The sequence below is a fragment of the Chaetura pelagica genome, unplaced genomic scaffold (assembly GCF_000747805.2).
Source record: "Chaetura pelagica isolate M959 unplaced genomic scaffold, ChaPel_1.0 scaffold274, whole genome shotgun sequence".
NCBI classification, from domain to species: Eukaryota; Metazoa; Chordata; class Aves; order Apodiformes; family Apodidae; genus Chaetura; species Chaetura pelagica.
Genome location: NW_009952983.1, coordinates 1,845,755 through 1,863,864, shown reverse-complemented (window position 1 = coordinate 1,863,864; position 18,110 = coordinate 1,845,755).

Genomic DNA, 18,110 nt, shown 5'->3' with positions numbered 1-18,110 from the left:
AATCTGTCGTTGGAAAGAATTTCTGCAAATCCCCAAAGTTTTTCTGCATTTCTATGCTGTCATCTAAAAAGCAGCATCTGCTCTGTAAGGCTGCCAAAAGAAGGTCATATTTTTATTTTTACCAATAAAAGGAAAGGACGGGGCTGTGGTTCAGGCACTGGACGAGCCTTCGGGCAGCTCAGGGTTTGCTTCCCAATTCTGCTGTGAGCTCCCTGTGTGACCTTGGGCAGTGTGCCCAGCTGGGGATGGGTACTTTGGAAAGCAAGGAATGGCCTTCCTTCCACCCTTTGGAATAGCCATAGAATCATAGAATGGTTCAGGTTAGAAAGGACCTTCAAGATCATCCAGTCCCACCCCCCTGCATGGGCAGGGACACCTCCCACCAGCCCAGGTTGCTCCAAGCCCCATCCGACCTGCCCTTCAACACTGCCAGGGATGGGACTTCCACAGCCTCCCTGGGCAACCTTCCTACCCTCATGGTGAAGAATTTCTTCCTAATATCTAACCTAAATTTACCCTTGCTCAGTTGAAAACCATCACCCCTTGTAGTGTGGCTGCAGGGCACGAGCCATCTTATCCCATATACTGTCGACAAAGAGGATGAAAATGCTCTGGTATTACAAATAACATTGTTGGCCAGTGAACTTCTCCATTCCCTCATCTTGTCCTGCTTCTTCTGGCTTCTCTGCATCTGCCATTACCTGTTCCCAAGCTGCAGCATCTTATTTATTTTAATTTGTTGCAACTTATGTCTTCCTCCTAAAAGAGGGTTTTTTCCTCTTGGTTTGGCCTTGCTGCAGCTCTACAGACAAACAGCTCACATTAAAAATGTTTCTAAGGGAGGGTTATTTTCATGCCATCTTTGCTAATGGCATCTCTGTTGGAAACTGTCAGTTGAATGCTGTTTGACACATCCCTGGCTGTCACACACGGAGCAGAGCCAGAAAAAGGGAACCTTCTTTCCAAAGGAGATGAGATTTCAATGGAAGTGTCAGTTTTTAACTTAAGTCTTCTCAAATATTACATTCACAAAAAAGAATTCACCCACAGCTGCACTTCTAAGAGACCAAGGGACTGATTACATCTGTCAGGCAGATAATATATTGCCCTTGGAATGATAGGTGTGTACCCAAAATTGCAGTGCCTCTATGACCAATGAAGTGACTTCAAAGGTGGTGGTGGGTGGCAGTGGTGGGCTGGGCTGCAGGCTGGGGTATACCCTACCTCAGGTGTTTCCAATAAATCCCACATACTTCACATAAAAGGTGCTTTAAAGCCCTTTTTGACAACTCCAGCCTTTTAACACCTATTTTCCACTATGAAATCACCACTATTTGTAAACAGGTTGGAGAAACGGTATCAGGGAGTTGCATTCATATTTTAAACAGAAAGTGCAGCACTTCAAATGCAAATAGGAGACATCCTGTCTACACGGACGTTTAGCCAATTGCTTGATGCATGTGGTTTCAAAGATGGTTGACTTCTGTCCAAAAGACACAGATGGGATGACTTAGACACAAACAGCTTTTAATTTACCACTTATGCTGCGTCTTTACTTTACCTGCTGCTATGAGAGCAAGAAGGGTGCAAACGCAGACCTAGAAAGTTCATTCCTGGTTAGAGCCCCTGCTTAGACATGTGGAGAAGCTGCCCTTGAAATGGTCTTTCTGCATTGAAACTCCACAGTCTCCAGAGTTAAAAAGAACAACTCCACAGAGCAGACCAGGTCCCCTGTGCAACGGGCAATTCCTCACCTAATTTAAAACACAGTTCAAAGGTTCAAAATTTTAGTATCTAGGGACAGAGCTGTAGCCAAATTACTCTGCAGGATTCAGTGGGATGTCTTTCTTCTGGTTTATTCCCCCAAAACAGTGGCACAGCTCTCTTGCAAAACCTATTAAGAAATATGGTGAAGTTTCACACCATTTAAGTATTAAGGCAGATGGGTAATTCATACCCAAGATATCCACCTACTTTGAGAGGTGATCCAAAGTCTGCTCAGCTCCATAGAAAGGAGACTCACAGAAATCTCCTGGAGCTCTGGATTGAGCCCAGGAGGCATCTACTGGAAAAGGGCAAAGAGAAAACCAGTTTATTCAGTTGCACTAAAACAGAACAAATAGATAAAAATAAAACCTATGAGCCACCAGTCCACGTGTCTACAAGGGGCATAAGTTTCCACCGACCTCTGTGCTTCAGGGACATGAAATAATTGTGCCTCTTCTGTGCCAAAAAAGCCCTGTGTAAATATTGCTCATTGCTAAAGAAAACAAAAGGTTGTTTGACCAAATCAGATGTGACAAAACGAAAAGAACACCACAAGGAAGTAAACATGTGAAGTTCACATTTTTTTTCTAAGGGACTCTGAAAAATGCTCTAAATGAATATTTTGGAGCTTGGTTTTGTGCAGGTGCTAGGAAGTTTTATCCTCAGAATGCCTGGAATATTTTCTCCACTACAGGGAAATTATTAAATACTAGTATGCTTGAGTCTTTTGTGCCAATACTAACCATTAACTTCTGGCTTCAAGCCACAACTGTCTGCTTTGCAGTGGATTCTGCCACCAAGGAAAAGGTCATTATGGGCCTGTACTTTTTTCTCGTTAGCATGTTCCAAAATAATTAACAAACATTGCTCAGCAGATGGTTCCCTTTCTGTCAGCAAGTACCTACAGTTTAATGGGTCATGCTGGATTCCTCACCATGAGTGGGTGAGGCTGGAAGGAAAATTAAAATGTAGGATCTTTGATCCACCCACTTGTAATTAGTTCTGAGGGTTTTCCATAACAGAAACTATAAAGCAGGTGGGAGAGGGGAAATGAAATCATTATACACCAAGAGATCATCAGTAGCCACGTGAAGCTGTGATTACATTATCCAGCAGCATCTCACTGCAGCACAGGCATCGAGTCGTGATGGTTTCAGCTGGGGATCTGAAGATTTACTGATTGTATGTGTTTCGGTGAAACCACAAAAAAAATAAAGAAAAACAGGAGTTACTTGTGTTTGTAAACTGAAAACAATGATCCCTTCATGCCCCTGCAGCAGCCAGAGGCCTGAGCAAGAGAGGATGAGCAGGCAGCTGAGCTCTTTGCTGCAACGGGGGAGAAAATGTGTCCTTGATCCAGGAGTTCACAGCATCAGCAAACACAGACTGGCTGGGGACTGGGATTACTGACTTCATTGACAAAAGGAAAACAAAACCTCACATCAGAAATTAGAGGGCTGCCTCTTCGAAAAGCCTGAAACCACTTCCGATGCATTAAAACCCTTCAGGCTTTTGCCCCACTCGAGCCCATATGGATCCACCTCACCTGAGCTCGGCTGTGTGGTCCAGCAGGGAGAGGGGCTGAGTCACCCCACAGAGACTGTTCCTCACTGTCTCCTCTGACTGCAGAAGTTTCACACTGATGGAAACACTCCAGTTCCATGGCAGTGGTGAAGTCCCCATCCCTGGAGGGGTTTCAAAGCCTGTAGATGTGGTGCTGAGGGACATGGGGCAGTGGTGGCCTTGGCAGGGCTGGGGGAAGGGTTGGACTTGGTGATCTGAAAGGTCTTTTCCAACCAAAATGATTCTGTGATTCTTGTTGGCATTTCTTCTCTTCTTACCCACACTGTCACAGGGCAGAGGAGCATTCCATATGACAGGTCATGGTCCAACTTCTGTGCATTTTTTTCCAGCACTGTGGCAAAAAAAAAGATTCTAAAGTTGAGACATGAGCAGATCTGGGATGTACCTGGGGGTTGGTTGGTTGCTTCCTCCAAGGATGGGAGAGAGCACAAAACCCAGTACACATGCAATGAAGGCGAACACCTGGGAGCTGTACAAAGCTTCTTGATGCTGAATGAGAAGTGGCAAGTGACATGAGAATAGGGCAAGGGACAAAAATGACAGGTACAAATGAGAGAGGGAACCACCTAGGCAGTGCACTGGTGGTGTGACGTGGTGGAAGCCTCACACTGGGACCCTTGCAGGAGCTTTCTAGGTGGGCAGCAGTGGTTGCAAAAAGCAGAGACAACGTTGCAGTAACACTGAGATAGGAAGAACTTGAACAAAGTTGCAGCTGCGCTGGGGGTCGGGAGAAAACACAGCTTCAAGGTATGCTGCAGAAACCACCAGTTAGTGCTAGCTGTAGGTATGAGAAGGTCTGACCAGAGCTGAAACTTGAGGAGCAAGCCCTGTGTGAAGAGGCAAGGTAAGAAGCACTGTGCCAAGGGAAGGGGTGAGAGACAGAGCTGGGAGAGCACAGGAGCACAAGACACCACCGTGGGCAACGTTGCAAGAGGACCACGTGTGGATTGTGCTTATGGATCAAGGGACTGGTGGGTTCAGAGTAGGGCTTTGAGAGGATTTGACAAGCCCAGTCCATGGCCAAACCTCAGGCTTGGCTCCCAGTGATGGCGAGTGAATAAGACCAGGAGCCATGCTGGAAGAGTTGAGTTCTTAAAAAACAGTTGTGAGTCTGTTCACACTGACTGCACTTTGAACATGCAAGGACCTCACAGCTGTCCCAAGTAATGGGACTGGGGATTGCAGGGAACCAAGGAAATCCAGAGGGACATTTGGGATCTTTGCACCGAGAACCTACTTAGTTAATGAGCATGTCTTTGGCATTGTCCTCTGCAGCTACAGTTTGAAGACAATTCCCTTTTTTTGTTTCTGGCAGAAAAAAAAAAAAAATATATATCCCTTAGGGAGCTGTGGTTTTGGTTAAAAAAATACAAAATTTAGAAGAGGTTTTTTGCTGAAAAAGTAAAACTGATTTAACTCTTGCATTGGTGCCTTCAGAGAAGAGGGTGTTTGGAATTATGTTGGGAGTGCTGAGCTCACTGAAGTTGGAGAAATCAACATAGCACTTCACTCCGTGCTAAGAAATGAGAGCCCTGAAGAAAATAACCAGCTTAAAGCTGATAGAACAGGCCAATCAAAGAAGTTTTGTTAAGAGGGCTTTGAAAAATCTGAATATGAGTCCTTTCTGGACCAAGTGCTGTCTGCAAGAGGCACTTCAAGCAAGAGGCTGCCATGTGCTTGATCCTGAGTGGGGCCTGGGCTCTCCACACTCACAAGGAGCTCTTGCCTCTATTGCTTTCTCCTCCTAATCTACATGGGCTGTTTCTCCTCAAAACCAGCTCACTCGTCAGGCAAAAAGGTGTAACAGCAAGACAGGTGTCCCAGCAATGTCCCTTGTCCTGCATGAACCCAGACCCTTTGATTCTCAGACCACAAACCTCTCTGGCTGGAGATGAAGGAACGAGCCATTAGCTCCTATATGGAGTCAAAGCCACTAGAGGGAGTCGATGTGTTTGCATGGTTCACACTTCCATTCATCTTCTCACTCTCCCCGTTGGAAGAGAACAAGAACAAAAAGGAAGGAAAACACATGGGGAAATTGTTCAGGACATTGCTCAGCTCCCACTGGTGTACATTGCTGAAGTTCCACTGACTTCAGTGTTTCCAGTGAGTTGGGATTGCTCTGGCTTTCCAGCAGTGTAAGTCACTATGAAATGGTCTGGTGGAGACCCTGGGAACATTTATTTATGTCTAAAGATCCCCCAGGAAAAGGACAGGAAAAATGGGAGTCTACAAAGAAGTTGGATGGTGGAGGTGGTGGAAGGAGTATGCATAACCTACTGGGAAAGGCTGGAGGAGTTGTGTTGGTTTGGTTTAAAGAGGAGAAGGCTGCAGTCCAGGAAGGACTTCTTGTACAGAAAAGGTTGTTTGAAAAGCATCAGGCCTCACTTCTTCTTCATGGCTGACGTGGGAGGATGTGCTGATGGTTCAGACCCTCCATCTCAGGGTCCAGAAAGACTCAGCCTTGCACCACTGCAGCAAGTAGGGGTAGGAAACCTCAAAAAAACACTCAAACTGTGCACCACTACCCAAAGGCAAGGAAATGTGTGCCACAGGTGAAGACATGTAGTTGTCTGTGTCCATACAGTCAGCCCTTCACTGTTCCCTTTTGGAATAAACACTGTGATTTGTAAAGAGGTAAGAAAGTCCTTTGGCACATGAGTTCACTGAAAGCCACAGGGCCAGTTAACCACTCCTTCCTTCATGACAGCCCAACCTTATGATTCCCAGTGTCCATCTGTCCTCTCCCAAGGAGGAGCATTCACCACTTCATCCAGCATTGCTGCCCAAACCCACACAGCAACCTTCACAGCAGGGAAGAGTTGGTCTACCACTTCATGACCACCATGGTTAGCACCTTTGGGACTGACACATCCTCCAGAAGAGAATCTTGGCTGCTAACCTTCAAACCGAGCAGCCGTGACTCTGTAAATGGGCTTTTAAAAGCTTAAATTGTGCAGGATTAAGTGGGACCAGTGAGACCCTGAGATGGATGGAGCTGTTCTTAAGAGTGCAGTCTGGAGTATCAGGACATCCCATGTCCTCTGCAGGTTATCTGCAATATATGGTGAAGAAAAGATGATGGCTGGAGGTTACATTTATGAGCACCCAGAAAAGGGTCTGGAAGCAGGACTGCACCCGTCCTTACTATAAATTTTAGGTACTCTAATTGCTCTCTTTTTACAAAGGAAATTCAAGCCCTTCAGGGAAGAGACAGCAGGCATGCCCTTGTGATAAATAGAGTTCTCATCAGGAAATGATGAGTACAAACTGAATTTCCTGGAGAATTTGACCAGTTCCAGCCAATTTTTATTTTTTTTTAAGAAGAGTTGCTTGGGTCTAGCTCAATATTTCTCATGAGTTAAAAGCTGTCCTGAAAAGCTCTTCAGAGGGACAAAATGAAATGCTCCTGGACTGACATCTGGGGGAGCATCTACTGCTCCCCTTTTCTAGGCTCAGCTAATATACAGCCATACAGAGTAATCTAGATGTGCATCTAAGCTTCTCCAAAAAAACCCTAGAAATCACTTTGCAAGTCACAACTTAAGCCCCATTTTTAGACACAGAATAACCAAGGGGGCCAAAATATAACCAGTAAAAGCAGAATTAGTAAAAAATAAGAAGTGAAATTGCAGTAACTTTTTTTTTTTTTTTAATTCAAATTAAACATTTTGTCAAAACTTAGTGTTAGGAATGCTTCAACACCATGGTAGCATCATGTGTCTGCTCCCACCAGTGGTCTTGCTCTGTAAGCACACCTGGAGCTGGACTAACATGTTGGATTTGAAGTGAGACAAGACCCACCAAGCTGAGCTCTTCACCCAGGAATGGTCATTCTGGTTTTAAAAAAAAAAAACCAACACATTTGAAGTGCAAATGTATCAGTGTCCCTCTGGGACCCGTGCTTCCAGTTTGCTTTTGAGAGACCTTTCTAGAGCTTTATCTTTCCATCTGAAAGCTTCCGCATTCGCTTGGATCCTGGCACGACAGAGCGACTGCACTCAAGTTCCCCAAATAAAGTACTGACAAATTTATTGTCTGCAATAATATTTTCCTACCTCTGTGAGGTGGGTTGAACCTCTTCCACTTTCCCCTTAGTGAAAAACAACACTGGTGGCAGTAATTTATGTGTTGGTCAAGGCCAAGAGGACTAATTGAAGCGTATTAAGATGAACTGTGGAGGCAGTTCCCGCTCTTCTCCCTGGTACAGATCCCACATGCCACACATCCACTGGTTGATCCTCATGATGTCCATGGGCTGGAAAGAGCATTTTGTTAACAGATATTTTTGCAGTTCCTTAGTAGGAACTTCCACTATTTCCGGGATTCCTTAATCATTTCCCTAACAACCGCGGATAACAAACGTGACCTTCTCCTGAAAAATGAGGGTAGGTCTATAAACATGTTATTAAGAATAAATGAAGCTTTTAGTAGAAGAGGTTAGTTGGGGGTCTTTGCTAGGCATTTAGACCCTGGAAACTTGAATGTAAATAGAAAACAATTAAAACTGGAATCCCAAAGGATACTGCACTCAGCCTGGGCTGTAATTGGGTTTCTGCTGCTGGTAATCGCTTCGAAAGCAAGTGATCATAAATTACAAACCTGTTTAGAATCCTCCCAGAGCACTGTCTGAAAAGCCTTCTTCTCTGAACTGGCTTGGGAATGGGAAATAGATGAGGAGAGGAGAGATGGAATGGGAGTGAAGGGGCCTTTCATGGTGGGTACTTGTTGTAGCACTTGAGTCTGGGCCCTGAGATTTCCACAGTGTGAGTCTGGGTGTCAGCTCAGGGAAAGCAAATGTCTTCAAAGGGAGAAGGAGCTGAAAGTGGAAAAGGGAGAGGAGAGCAGAGGAGAGCAGAGCAGAGAAAAGAGAAGAGAAGAGAAGAGAAGAGAAGAGAAGAGAAGAGAAGAGAAGAGAAGAGAAGAGAAGAGAAGAGAAGAGAAGAGAAGAGAAGAGAAGAGAAACTTGACTTTTTCCTTCTCTTCCTGGCTTTTCTAGATCTATCAGCCAGGCTTCTAAATTGATGTTGGAATGGGAGGCTTATTATAAACCAAACCCCAGTGTTGCTTCCTTTTTTTTTTAAATCCTCACACACATGCGCGCTCACACGCATGCACAGTTAGTTAAATGGAGAAAATGTATCTCCAAACATCATATTTAATTTCATTAGCTACTGTTGCTTTCTTGGAATCCACTTATAGCACATGAAGATAAACATTCTCCAAGTGATAAGGGTGTGTTTATAAACTCTGTTTGGGATGAAAGAATCCATAGCTGGTGTGTTTTCATAGTAGGGTTAATGGTGCTTTACTAATCCTTTGCCTGTGACCAAGAAACACAGACATCTTGACTTTGCTGTAAGACATGGATGCATTTTCCTTCTTCCCGGGCCCTCAGTGTGGAGCTGGAAGACAATGCACCACCCCAGGCTCTGCGAGGGGGAATTGTGAAGCAGCAGCATCACATTCCTGAGACTTCACCACTACACACTCAGTATTCCCGGAGAGGAGAATTAACTCAACACATTCTTATTTTACAGTTTGGTTTTTTGGGGGTCTTTTTTTTTTTGAAAGAAACGTGCGTCCCCCCAGCAAATGCCCTGCAGGCTCTGACCTCCCACACAGGTTCCTCCTGCATGTCCACCCAGGACCTCTTGTGTGGTATCTGTGGGAGGATTTCAGCCCAATGTGAGATCTGCTGGACAGGGAAAGCTCCAGCCTTGTTTTCATGGAGTTGGCCACTGCACCTACACCCCTCTCCCCAGCTCCCCACCAAGAGCACAACTCATCGCCCACGGCCACATTGCCCTCAGCTTCCTCAGCCACATCCTTTTGGCTGCTGTGTTTCGGCTCCTCACTGGCAAACTGAATTGGAGGCTTCCTCCCCCCTGCCAGCCCCTCCACGTGGTGTGAAACCCAGCATTCCCAAAAGGTCAGGGCTCACTGTTTTCCCAGCCTTCTGGTTTGAATTTAGGAGACAATGGCTCGCAGGGAGCCGCGCGGGGGTAAATCCGCCGCAGTGCTGAGTCACAGGAGCCCGGGCTGGATTTTCTGCTCACGTTGAAACGCGGTCCTAATGGTGATGTTATGCAGAATTATTCCCAAACCAAGGAATGTGACAATGCTGAGAGAAATGGAGCGCTCGTGCCTCTGCTCACCCACCACCAGACCACCTAAACGCCGCGGTAGAAGGAAGTCTCCAAAGATCTGCTTCCATAAGCAACGTGCTGGTGGTACTACTCTAACAGTTGATGCAGAAGGTCTCTACCACACCAAGCAGCAGTACTTTCAGCCCCCTATGCTGCCCATGCACGTGGGGGACCTTCCTACACCCCCTTCCTGGCTTGAAGACATAGTTACTCTGGTTGGGCAGCTAGCAGGACAGGCACAGGAGGAGATACTGGCCCTGACTATGTCCTCATCTATTCTACCAGCTCTCCAGCTGAACATAATGTTTGAGTTCAGAAATTTTGTTTCCAGATGAAGCCATTGAAGGAGCTAAGGATTCATGTGAATGCTAGAAAGGAGAATAACAAAGATCCAAAGCAAACCAGCTCTGAGGCATTAATGCCCTTCAGGAACTAATGGTGTTGGGGGGACAATTCTGTGTGTTGAGGTTAGTCTAGTTCTGCCTCATGCAAAGTGTCCTTCCTCCTCAAGCTGCTCTCAGCATCAGGTTCCTATGAAAGCACATAGCTGCTGTAGCCCACAGTTCCTACTTGCCCTTCCCTACCATGAAAAATAGTAGCCCAGACTGCCTCCCTTTTACAAAATAACTGCCAGTGCAACTGTAAGTGGTGGTGAAGCAAGCATCACTCTCTGTAGACATCCTCCTCCTCCAGTCTCATCATGGCACACAGCTGTTTCTCAGCTCAGTGATAGATGGATGGATATACCAGGAGGTGTGATTCTCTCTTCATGATCTGTCAAAAGCTACTACAGAAATATGTCTAGTCAGAAACATTCAGGATAAAAGCCAAATACACTTGAGCTGGAAGAAAATGATGGGCCATCCTTTACCTTCTTCAGACCTAGACCCCACCCTCCCTCTTCCAGCCAGTACCTGTATCTGCAATGTTAGCTCACTCTCTCTCTAGGTAGGGATTAGGCAGGACTGTTTTGGTACAGCAACATTTCTCAGAGAAGTTTTCTCAGGCCACTTCCATTGCTAAAGCATCTGGCCTTGCGTAGGAAACAGCTGCCTGGCCATATGCTGCTCCAATTTGCTTTCCAAGACCTTGTCCAGACAAGGACAGAGGTCCACCTAGTAATGGGGAACAGCAACCACAGGTACCTCTGGCAAACCCCAGTGCTCTGCAGAAATGAAAATGTTTTTTCAGCCACATGTTGCTTTCTTCTAATGACTCTCCTGAGGAAGGCTTGAAGCAAACCATGGGACACTGCCCACAGCATCATTTCATAACAAATACCACCATGCTGGGGTTTTTTTTGTAATGTGCCACTTGTTGCTGTGCAGAGTCCCTGTGTCTCTGGAGGCCTCATCCTCTCTGTGAAAAGTAAGAACCTTCATCTTTTCTCACCAGCTGGAGGCAATGAGTGTTCATGTCACCATAGGCCCCAGAGCATCTGAACCTCTTGCTTTGGAGCAACGTCCCGCCGGAACGCAGCCAGCCCGGAGGAGACTGTGAGAAATTCTGTCCTCTGGAGAGTCCTGTTTATTTTAAGCAAAACAGCTAGTTTACATGTTGGCCTTTTAAGCAAAATCCTCTGGTTCATTCTGCCCTGGATTTAGTTATGTAACCAAATCGCTATGTTTTGTTGGGTTGGGTTTTTTTCAATAATCTAAGTGGAATTTGTAATGTCGCCTCCCAAGGGAAAGGGCCCAGTTCTGGTTTTACAGCTAATTCCTTCACACAGGTGAGACTTCCCCACCTTCAATGCACTTCAGGGCCTGAAGACTGCATCCTTTGTCTCTGCCTTGCACCCAGGACAACCGAGAAAAATAGACCAAAGCTTCTGAAGAAAAGAACATCAGAGGCAGGATGTGATGCAACACTCCTGAGCCCTGGGCTGTCAGCTGCCTGGCATTGTCTCCTGCCATGGCCAGGCATTGGGAATGATCCAAGGTGACTTGAATGCTGCCAGCCTCTGGCAATGTGACATTCCCAGGAGATGGTAGACTCAGCGTTTGAAAGAGCCAAGTGGCCCTGAGTCCTGGCCTGTGCCTTCCTGCCTTCCATCCTAGTGCCAGACCTTGTCTTAGGCTGTGCCACCTGGCAGAAGGTGGCCTGTGGCTTAGAAATGTCTCATGTCTGGTTTCAACCCCCAGTTATGGAAGGTGTGTGTCTTGAAGCTAAGACACCCTGGGGAGTTGGGGCTGAACTTTGGTGGCAGGAGAACATCATACCCAAGAGCTGGGGTCAAAAGTTGCACAGAGTGATACAGTGAGGTACAAGTGTCTGACTTTGCCCTTTCAAGTTTTCCTTCAAGCAGCACAACACATTTCTCCTTGCCCCACATCAGCACCCTCACAGCTGGCCAGGTCTTGTCATGCAGGGATCAGGTTCTTCACAGCTTTCCCACACAGTGTTCTGGGTCTAGCAACTTCCCACAGGCTTGATCTTCCTCCTGGAGGGCATCAATCTTCACAGGACAAACCAACCTTTTTCTCAAAGCCAAAATCAAGACTTTGGGAGACTGAAGTATATTTTCAGTATCCTATTCTATAGGTATGTGGGTTGTTGGCACATGTGTTACCCTCTTTTGCATTTGAGTTAATTCACCCCAGGTAACTCAGTATGGGTGGACTGCACCCATGTATCCATCTGGGGGTCTATGTCCTTGGCTCCTACCTTGGGGCTGAAACACAGATGTGGTTGCAAGCCCTCTCCAGGTACTATCTACTGAAGTCATTCTTTTGATCAAAGGTTTTTCTCTGGTTTTCTATCACATTTGTCTCCTTCTGTATTTTTTTCCCAGCCCAGCCCAAGGTCTGCTGTCACAATTGTCACTGTCTGGGTAAACCAGAACACAGAATTTCTGGAAAATTTACTCTTTTTTTTGGTGAGTTTTCCAACCCAAATTAATGAGTTGTGAAGCCTTTGATGTAAGTACAAAGGGCATCAAGCTCTCAGCCTCCTTGAACTCAAAGAACTCCTCATCCTCAGTCCCTTCCCTGCAATTAGAGCAAGGGCAGTGGGTGCTCTCCACACACCATATGACCAGTAATTCTGTGTTTTGGCTTGGAAGTGTCTGTGCTATGAAGGAGCCGCCATGTAGGTTAGAAGTCCAACCTAAGCCATGTGTTGTTGGCTGTAGCTCTGGATTTTTGCAGTGCCTATTTATATGACCTGGATTGACTTTGAATTCTACAGCTTCATTTCTTTTCTGTCACAGTATCATGCAAAGGAGTGAAGCCCCAAACTTGTAACCCATCCTTACACTGTCAGAGCAAGATCCAAGACTAGATTTCTTATAGACATCTATGAGACCTGACATGGCAGATGGCTCTATCCTGTGTTGAATTATGAAGAGTATTATAACATACATAGTTACTTGATAGATCTTAATTATACCACAGGAGGGAGCCTGTATGTTTTAGCCTGAAAATGTGCTTCTAACCAACTTTCAGTCTCCAAACATTATCAAACCTCCATTAATATCACCATAGAAGCTGATCATTTTAGGTGAATTGCATATAAAGAGGAAATAAATGCAAAATCTAAGGGTGGAAAGATTGCCAAGCTCGTTTTGAAGCCCTGCATTCTTCTTCAGTGTGTACTTCTTTGTTTATTGAACCTAAGTGCCATGGTTTGGTTCCTCTTGGAAATCATGGTGGGGTTCTTCCATGTCTTCCCCCAGGACCCAGGATGGCATTGACCTCAGCAGGATGAATCCTGCTGCAAACCTTCCCTCCCCTCCAACTATTCCCTTCCCTCTCAACGCTCTCTCTACACCCTCCCTCTCATGCAGGGACACAAAGTGGTTGGCAGATAAAAGTGGGGTGTCCTCACTAGTGGGCAACTTGGTCTTCCTCTTTCCAGGCCCTCTGTGCAAGCAGCTTGATACCTCTGCCTTTGCTTCCACCCCCATCTCTGTGGCCAAGGACTTGGGGAAGGGAGGATCTGGGGTGGCCCATACTGAGCCTGGCCCTGCAAGAGACCTGCCATCTCCTGTCCTCCTCATGGGTAAGCTCACCACCCAGGCCCGTGCTTCTCTCGCCTTGCTTGGCTGTGTTCCTCAAGGCCAGTGTGCTTTGGCTGCTTCTCTGAGCTCTCTGGTTCTCAACCCCAGAGTTATTCCAGGCAGTGCTGCACAATTTCCCTTCCAAGGGCTTATGAAACACTCTTCTGGGACTCTTCACCTGACTCATTGTTTCCTCTGCCACCCCACGCTGGGAAGCACCACTGTGCGATGACTTCTTTGGGAAGCTCCCGAGAAGAAGAGAGCAAAAGCAGCCAGACAGTGCTCTTTAAAGAAGTTCTTCAAACACAGACATACAGAATCTAGAGACACCTGTGCTGGATGGATTTTATTTAGATGACAGTAAAAGTTAAGCTTTGGATTTGAAGAAGCTGCTGAAGCAATACAGTTTTATTTCACCATTACTTTCCCCTCCTTTCCAGTACTGTGTAAGCCAGCTAGAAAAAAACTTCTGACCAGACAGGGTTCCACAAATGTCCTCCTCTCCTCTCCTCTCCTCTCCTCTCCACTCCTCTCCTCTCCTCTCCTTTCTCCTCTCCTCTCCTCTCCTTTCTCCTCTCCTTTTTCCACTTTCAGCTCCTTCTTCCTTTGAAGACATTTGCTTTCCCTGAGCTGATACCCAGACTCACACTGTGGAAATCTCAGGGCCCAGACTCAAGTGCTACAACAAGGACCGCTCGGCACTGAGCAGGACACACCAAATTGCTGCCTGCCGTGGAACCACACCCACCATCAAAGGCCCCTCCACTCCCATTCCATCTGCTCAGTTCCCAACCACAGAACGACTTTGTTTCAGTCAATGGCAAACAGTCTGACATGGAAGCCACCCACCTTCAAAGCTCTTCTGTCTGTCTTCTGTTTGCTATCTTGCCCAGGCCAGCTTTTCCCACCACCTTCTTGCTCCTTGTGTCAGAACGGCCGCTCATAAATGTGGTTGTGCTTCTCATTTCATGTATTTTTCCTGAAATTGCAATTTCTGCCTCATAGATTTCAGCTGGAAGCAACCAAATGCCTGTCTTGCTGCAGATGGAATTAACCCTTTTACCTCTTCACTCGTGATCTGCACTTTTTTCCCCTCTCCACTATTTTCATTTTAAGAAATGTTTTCTCCTTGAAACTCTCAAACAAATTATTTCACAGCCTTGAGGCCACTGCTTTCTGAGTGTGAGCAAATATGGTCCCAAATCTATAAACCCTGTCCTGCCTGACATATTCTTCTTCCTTCTCAACTGCTCCTCTTCTTGTAAATCACAGTAGAGATAAAGGGAAGAACAAATTCTTCTGCTGAGAGGTAGACAGGGACCCCGTTAATAAACAAGGCCCTGTTTTGTCATATGATGTGTCCACCTGCCCATCACTCCTCACCAAGTACTGTGGAATTCCCTGGCCATTTTTGGTTGGGTTGAGGAGGTGTTCAAGATGTTAAGTTCCTACAAAGTCAGTGAAAAGATAAAAGGGTGACCAAAGAGAAAAGTGAAGCAGGAGATTGACTCTTATGAAACATCATCAAATCCACATGGGCACTCCCATTCAAATCACAAACCCATAGGAAACTGAGGTTTATTAATCACGTCACTGGTGGAACAGCTCAGACTTTCCTTCCATTTCTGTTTTTGTTTGTTTGCTCTCTTGTTTGTACATTTACTAGGACAAATCACTTGCTCTGGTGGAGCACTACAAACTTCACAGATCCAACCCAAACACAGTTCTGGTTACAAACACTCAGGAATTTGGGAGACTTCCATCCAGACCTGCATCCAAACCATCCCAGCTGAGACCCATAAGAAGGAGCATGGGCAAGGAACAAACTGTCTGAGTCTGACTTCTGGTGTCCCTCCTCTGGGAAGAGCCTGGATACACCCCAATTCTACTTTTCTGATAGGTACCCCAGATCCAACAGTAGAGCACAGATGAGTCCATAACCTGGGATATTGTGTCCAGTTCTGGGTATCCCCTCAGTTCATGAGGGATGTTGAAAAGCTGGAAGGGCTGCCAGCAGGGATTTTTCAGGGTTTCTTTTCAGTCAGGGCAGACACTGTAACACAGGGCAGTGGCCTTGGGGTTCAAGGAATTTAGATTCAACATCAGAATAAATACCTTCATCAGAAGGTGGTGCAGCACTGGGACAGGTCACTTTGGATGTGGTGTCAACATCCATCCTTGGAGGTTTTTCAAGCCTTAGCTCAAGTCATGGAAGATCTGATCCTATTCCACACAGAAACTACAGAGCTTCAGAGATCCCTTCTCACCAATATGTCTGTCATTCTAGAAACAATTTGCTTATTGGTTGTTGTGGTGGGTTTTTTTGGGGGGGTTTTGTTTTGTGTGGTGTTTTCTTTGGGGAGTGTTTTGTTTGTTTGTTGTTTTCGTTTGTATCCCACTTTGCATTCAAAGAGGGGGGAAAAAAATTCAGCTAGACTCAGGCAGTCAAACCCCCTCCTCTGTCTGCAAATGCTTTTATTCTGTGATTGGGCTTTTCAGGTTATAAAATAACAGTTCCTCGAATAAAGAAGACACCAGAGGTCAATCTTCTGCCTGCCCTTTCTTGGTGTAAGAGCCAAGAATATCATTGTTTTTTCCTGTTCTTCATCCTATTGTCCTTGGGTGTTTTCACAGCTTCATTTTTAAGTGTGCACTGAGAGATCACCATGTCCCAACTAGCAGCAACCAAGAGCATCACCCATGTTAACTCTCAAGATGTATTAGTTAGAGAGAAAGGACAGGACTGATGGGGCTCCTGCTACTTGCCTTGTCACAGGCAGGTCCTTAGCATGGAATTTAAAGTGGAGGGGAAGGAGCTAAAATAATCCCTCAGCTCTGAAGAACTTTCACAGCTATTAATCTAACTTTTCACAAACCAACTCCTGTCCTATTTCTGAGACACGAGACCATGTTAAAGGAAATCTTTATGCATGATGGCAGCAAACCCTTGAAAAGCACAAACAGTCCTAGGCAAAATACCCCAAAGTGCCCATGAGGACTGTTTGTTTCTTCTTGGTATGACACCAGTACTACCTAGGAGCTTGGAAACAGTGGATACCCCCTGAGCACATCCATGTCCATCAGTGCCTGACCTTGGACAGCCTGTCTCCAGCTCCATTTTGGAAATCCTACATCCATAGGTCAAGGTAATAGTAGAGATGTTGCTGATTCAAGGACCTATCTCAGAGAGAAGAGGAACAACCAACATAAAGTCAGATGTCTGTTTGCTACATGGGCACAGAGGCTTTCAGTTCTGATAAATAATCACCAGGTTTTTCTCTTTTACTTAACAAAAAAGACAAATAGTCCTAAGGTCATAACGGGCACCTACTCTGCATGTATTTCTGATCTGGGAGGCAGACAGATAAAAATGTAAAGTTTCAAAGGACTGAACATTCTGCTTCAGAATATAAATTTCATTTAAAGTCAGTTTGCGATTGCTAAAGACTTAGATTAATTAACTAGCATGTCTGAATACTGTAATAATAAAAAAAAAAAAACCCTAAGCTTTATTGAGTGCTAAAAGCCTTTAAAAAGATGGAAACATATGAAAATAAAAGGATAAATTCCCTGCCACCACCACCACTCGTAGTGCAAAAGACAATCAAACCATAACAATGGGCTCATTACAAATGCTCCATCATTTTGTAATAACCAAGCACTTAAAATGTCCTTGGTAGCTGCTCTGAGGATGCCATTATTATTTTTTTTTTCATTCTGTGTTGCATTTAGTGCATAATTTATAGCTGGCAGGCCAGGGATGATCCTGCAGCGGGACTGCGCTGTGAGGCTGCTGTAATTACAGCAGTGCTGTGGTTCTGGGCTTTGTGGAACTGATACTTCTTTTTAATTGTGGAGATGATAAGATCAAATCCAACACCACGTATCTCAGTGGTAGGTTTGTGGCTGTAACTGTAGCTGCCAGCTGCCTTCTTGGTCATCTGCTCTCCCTCCGGGGGCCTGCAGATGGTGGGACGTTGGCAGAAATGAGGACTGCAGGCTCAAAGCTGACATCTTAGGGGAGTTTGTTGGAAGTGCAGACATCCACAGGACCTGCCTCTCAATATCAGGAACTACTATGCTAGACAATCATTTCTTGAGGGGAAATGGGTTGAGAGCAGAGGACTTCTCACTGTAGATGCAGCTCCATGAGATGCACCCCTCTGCGGGACCCACCAAGCCCACCCTCCACCCACGCACTGACCACATCCCATGTCCACACTCACACAGCATCTCCCAGGGCACAGCAGAGTGGTTCAGCTTGGAGAAGAGAAGGCTTTGGGGTGATCTTACAGCTGCCTTCCCATACCTAAAGGGAACCTGCAGGAACAATGGGGAGAAGTATTTCATCAGAGAGGGCAGTGACAGGACAAGAGGTAATGGTTTTAAGCTGAAAGAGGGGAGATTTAGGTTAGATATTAGGAAAAAATTCTTCCCCATGAGGGCAGTGAGGCACTAGAACAGGTTGCCCAGGGAGGTTGTTGATGCCCCCTCCCTGGAGGTGTTGAAGGGCAGGTTGGATGAGGCTTGTGCAGCCTGGTCTGGTGGGAGGTGTCCCTGCTCATAGCAGGGAGGTTGGAACCTGATGAGCTTTAAGGTCCCTCCCAACCTGA